General features: G+C 40.9%; 1 long non-coding RNA gene across 1 annotated transcript; it reads left to right on the top strand.

Annotated features, from left to right (window-relative positions):
• Positions 1 to 763: 763 nt before the first annotated feature.
• LOC103345043 (uncharacterized) lies at positions 764 to 4750 on the top strand. Its single transcript, XR_007919309.2, has 4 exons — positions 764 to 1723; positions 2681 to 2794; positions 3645 to 3678; positions 4115 to 4750. It is a non-coding gene; the product is annotated as an uncharacterized lncRNA (long non-coding RNA).
• The last annotated feature ends 775 nt before the right edge of the window (positions 4751 to 5525 follow it).

Here is a 5525-nt window from a genome sequence, read left to right as displayed (position 1 = left end):
CTTGTAATCTCCAGCACAGGGACTTGGGGTGTGGGAAAGGAAGCTAAGCATGGAATTTGAAAGCTAGAATTGCGAGGTAATAGATCTGAGAGTTTCAAAAGTGGGGAGGGTTTCCAGCATTTCAGAGGCGTCTACTTTGTTTGTTTTTAGTCTAGACCAAGAGTGCAAAGACTTAGAAAATATGCTTTAGGCTAGAAGACACCCTGGGGTTGTTTTCTTTCTCCACGGTAGAGCCCTGAGTAATAAAGCACATGCCAGTGCCTACACTCAAAGCTGACTAATGGCTACAGATGCTGGCTCTTTCTCCTCACACCCAATCAGTGGCCTAAGATAACTGCCACTAATTTCTTAGGTCCTCATGACATCTCCCACACTATAGTTGGGACTCATATAGCTCCACCTATGTTCAGCTCAGTTGATTGAAGGGCTCATAATGTTCTAACGAGATTCAGGAGGGAACATAGACTCCAAATGAAGAAGCGGTAAAGCTTTTGGAAAAGTTTGTGGGACCAGAAATAGTTACAGTAATGTTTTGAAATTCAAGTAGGATAAGGGCAGCATAGCGTAGTCATAAAAATAGATATAAAATACTATAATAAAAATGCTATCATCAGTATTCCAAGTGTCTCAATATTTCTCACCTGAATTCAACTAACCATCTTCTAGTTGTTCTTGCTCCCAGCCCCAAATGCACATTCCATATGGCTTTCTAAACAGCAAGTTTGAACATAAGACTGTCCTATTCTAAAAGTTTTAATGGCTTCTAATAGCCTTCAGGTTAAAATGTATCCTCTCTCCGTATAGGTTCTGATAAAGCCATTACCTAAGTTCAAATCCTGTCTTTGTTACTTAGCAACTTAGGAAAGTTTCTTAACCTCTTTAGTCCTCAAATTCCTCATCATGTGCTAAAAATAGTCATTTTTACATAGATTTGTTGCCAAGATTCAATGACGTAGTTCCCTTAAAGAGCCTAGCCCTTTGCGCAGTTTCCGGTAACTTTTGACTATTATTACAATATTTCACCAACTTATTGTTATTAGCTGCAGAAGCCCTTCCTCAACCAGGTTCATTCTCCCTCTCCAGTTGTGTTGCTGTTGGCCCATCAATAATCACAACTCTTGTGTGTGAAGTACTGACTTTGTGCCACTTCCTTCTGTGAACACATGTATTGATATTATTTTATCTTTAACAACTCTGAAAGATCAGTACTAGTATCCTCATTTTACAGATAAGAAAACTGAGACTCAGAGTTAAGCAACTTGACCAAAGTAACTGAGCTCATAAATGGCACAGCCCATAATTTAAGTCAAAGCCTATCATACTCCAAATCTATTCTTATGACTGCACTATGCTGCCTTTATCCTACTTGAGTTTCAATACCTTACTGCAACAGTATTTCTGGTCACAAGCTTTTCCTAAACCTTACCACTCCTCCATTTGAAGTGGAATCTATGTTGCCTCCTGAATCTCGTTAGAACATTGTGATCCCTTCAATCAACTGAGTTGAACACAGGTGAGGCTATATGAGTCCCAAGGCTAGATCATCTAAGGCGGTATTGCTTCTATCTGACTCCCTCTTTTGGAAGGTTTCCCTTGGAGACCTAAGCTGCATGTAAGGAGTTCTGCCACCTGAAGATGCCATGCTTGAGAGACCATGTGAAGAGATCACATAAAAATAGAGATCCAGGAAGGGCCCCAGCTGCCCAAGCATCCTTTATTTTTGGTAAGCAAAGTAGTGATATTTATTAGGTTATGGTGCCCATTCATCCTTAACCACTGCATGGAAAAGAGAGAAGCTGTCCTTTCCAAACCCTGTCCAAATTGCAGATTCATGAGCTAAATCAATGGGTCATAGTTATTTGAACCACTAATTTTGGAGTGTTGCTGTGTGCAGTAATAGAAAACCAGAACACCCACGGAAACCTCCAAGACTATTTAATCACTTTCATTTCCTCTGACGATAACACCTTCCATGGTCTTCACATGTGCAGCTGTCTCTGCCTACAAGTCATCACAAGCCTGCGATATCTCAGCCAACATACAAGTACCCTCATTTAAAGACTTACTTTGCTTTCAAGAGTCACTGTAGTTGTTGCAATTTCAGTCATCTTTCCTCAGATCTGCAAGTGGGTGGTTAAGGACTCAAACTGCAAATCAAAACATTTAGGTTTAAGTATTTTTTGTTCATTCCTTCCAGGTTCTGGGACTTAATCTCTCTAGACCTTTGTTTCCTCCAAAAGGAGTAATAGCAAAACACCTTTTCTCGCAGTGTTGTAGAGATCCACTCACAGCTGCTAGCAAAGTTCCTGGTATTGAATAAGAGCTCAACCTGGTTACTCTCATTAGTGCACTAATTATATTACATCACAAGTATTATTTTGTTCTCTGTTTCCTCCTCTGTTAGTCATTTGAAAATAATAACGGTATATCTTCATTGCTAGGCATCTGGGATATGCAAAATACATTTATGTAATGAATGAACAAGAAGTGGATGAACAGATGAATTAATTAATAATTAATGAGATGAATAAGCAAGTATAATCCAGTCTTCCTTCAATCTCTTAGTCCCAGCATGTAAGAGAAGTAAGAAAGAAGAGATTTCCCAGTCCTTCAGGGAGCAGAATTAGTGCTGGCTGTATGCTTTTCTTCATGTCGGGTCAATTCTTCTCTCTTTTCCTAGGGGTGTTACAGTGCCACAGACATTATTTCTGAACTCCCTCATCCCCAAAACCACACAGACAGCATCCTCACTTGGACAAATGAGCTCTGCTCTTGACAACTAGGTGTCAGGATGGTAAGAAAAACAAATGCCAAAATGTCACGTGGCCTCCAGCTAGATTCCCTTTCCACTTCTAACTGTATACAGCATGTCATCTAGATGCCTGGCCTTGCCAAGTAAAATCCAGTTAATCTTTACAACGCCATTCCCTTTTATGGACTCCACGATATGGCAGTGCCATATGCTGAGGCAAGGACTCTGCTCTTACCTGACAAGAAAGTTTATGATGCACAAAGAAATAATTTATATCTTGGCCTCATGTATGATATTTCCCCAATGATTTTTGCTCAGTAGAGAAATTACTAAATAGCAACATAATTGAAAGTGTACAGTGCCTGGAATGTAGATGCTGGATGCCATCAGGCACCTGTTGCCTGGCCTCCCTCCCTTAGATGGACGTGTCCTTGCCCTGACTTTTTGATAGCAAATCAACCACTTACTAAAATTAACTCAATAAATTGAGGGAGTGGTACTGCTGGCCCTCCAAGGTTCTAATCACTAGGTTCATGAGGTTATTTGCTTCTCCAATAGATAATGCCTGATCGTTGATATTGTCTCCAGATTGTTCTTTTTGGGGAATTCTAGGTCCAGGGCAGAAAGTTAATTACCACCTGCTTGTAGCCCCCAGACCTACTGAAGCCCACTTGGCTATCATAAAAATCCCTGGAAAACACACTATGGTTGACCAAATAAAGGAAGGACATAAGTACCATCATTCAACCAGGCTGAACATGTGTCCTTCATCCCAACTTCAACCCATAAGAACCTTCCCTCACACCTAACCCCTTAGCAAGCCTGGAAATTAAGTGATAGTGCCCACCTACTCGCTCCGTGCATTGCATTAAGTGCCTCCTTTCTTTCACAGCCCCAATGTCAGTGATTGCCTTTCTGCGTCTCAGGTGAGTGGATTCTGTTTAGGAGGTTCTATGGCAACTCCTCCAGCCAGTTTTGGAGGTTGTTTTATATCACAACTTTGATTAGTAAGATGAACAAAGAGCCCAGATTTAATTTTCTTTTTACTAGTGAATTTCTATAGATGCGTACTTACACTTAAATTCAAATAGTTAGCAAGCTACGGATATGCTGAGTTGTAATAAATGTCATTGGATTTAATGGCATCCCAGTAAAACAGTCTCACTCTAGTTCATTTTGTGTTCAACATCCAGAAACCCTCAGCGTACCAGTTAGTCCTTTAGTATGCCCTCTTGTCTCAGCATGAAAAGAAAAGCTTGAAATATTTTTTTAAGTGAGAAAGTGCAGGGGAATAGCTATGTACAGTCATAAATTGCATTAAAAGGAAATGTGGAATTTATCTTATTGTTGTTGTTATTTCAGGTTCTGTGCTGCTAACTTTAATCATTTCTACATTCTTTCTCGGAAGGAGCCCTTTGAAGCCTGCACAATGCTGAGGTTTAGAAAGATTTCTGAGGTGTGGCACCACATCTTCTGATTGGGCAGCTGCGCTCGGGTGATGTGGGCCTTTTGCTGTTGACTCACCAGAGGGCAGCAGCTTGGAAGCTTGATGTCAGCATAGAAGAATGTCAGGCACTTCTCTCCAACTACTGACTCCCCAGCCCCTCAAGCCCCCAGCTGTAGCCCATAGTTAAGCAAAGCTATTTGGGTAGCCTCTGACCAGCCTCTTGGCCCAGCTTCTTGCTGCCTAGTTACCATGTCCCAGCAAAGAAAAACCAAATCTTAGAAGGGCAACACTAACCTCTTCCAGCTACATGTCTCTAAGGATAAAAGCATAATCACCCAATTATGTATAGTTGGGCTGTGCGGAAAACTAGGTATGTTTGCTCTCTGTCTCTCTGGCTGTCTGTCTCTTTGTCTCTTTCTTCTCTCTCCCTTTCTGTAGCTCACTCCCTGTCGCTGGCTCTCTCTCTCTCTCTCTCTCTCTCTCTCACACACACACACTAATTCTGAATAAATTTTATGCTGTTTATACTCCTGGTTATTTTATCTGTATCAGCTTCCCTGCATTCCTGACCAAGTGAAGCCTCAGATAAGAGCTGGGACCATCTCTGATAGTCTTATTAGAATTTAGTCTAATGGACTCAGACAAGAGAACTTTCTGAGAAAATTGGCTTCCTGATGTTCACGCCATTTGGCAGAGTTGCCTGCTGCACAGAACTAGGTCTAGTTCTCTGCCTGCCTATTTTTATATTCTACCTAGTTTCACATCCCTCCTACTCGCTGCACCATCCCCTCATTTAGCAGAAATGAGAGTCTTGGCTCTAACTTAATCCAAATGTTCATACATGCAGCACCTTTCACATGGTTCTTGCGGTTTTAGGCAACTGCAAACAGTAAGCAGATGATAATATACCTAGTTAAGGACCATGGCCAAGGTCATGCAAGCAAGTACACAAATACATTAAGCCAAGGTGGAATTCACTGATCACAGAAGCTAAGTCTTTCCTAAAGCAACTTGCTAATGTGTGGGAATACTGGAGTTTGAGAGTTTTTGATTGCCTTGGCACACTAAGATTTGAGAGAAAATTATTCTTTTGTAATTACAAAATTACAATTTTGTTCTTATTCCATTATTTTATCCTGATGAACAGCACAACCACAACTCCACACTGCTTGATCAACCTCCAGAATTCTACAGTGTGATAACAGTAGTGAGCTAAGAGTTGGCCCCCAAAAAAGATATGTCCATGTCTTCCTTCTCAGAACCTGTGAATGTAGCCTTATTTGGAAAAAGTTAAGGATCTGAAGATGAGATCATCTGAATGATCTA

The sequence above is a fragment of the Oryctolagus cuniculus genome, chromosome 1 (genome assembly GCF_964237555.1).
Source record: "Oryctolagus cuniculus chromosome 1, mOryCun1.1, whole genome shotgun sequence".
Lineage (NCBI taxonomy): Eukaryota > Metazoa > Chordata > Mammalia > Lagomorpha > Leporidae > Oryctolagus > Oryctolagus cuniculus.
This window is presented reverse-complemented; position numbering and strand designations above follow the sequence as displayed.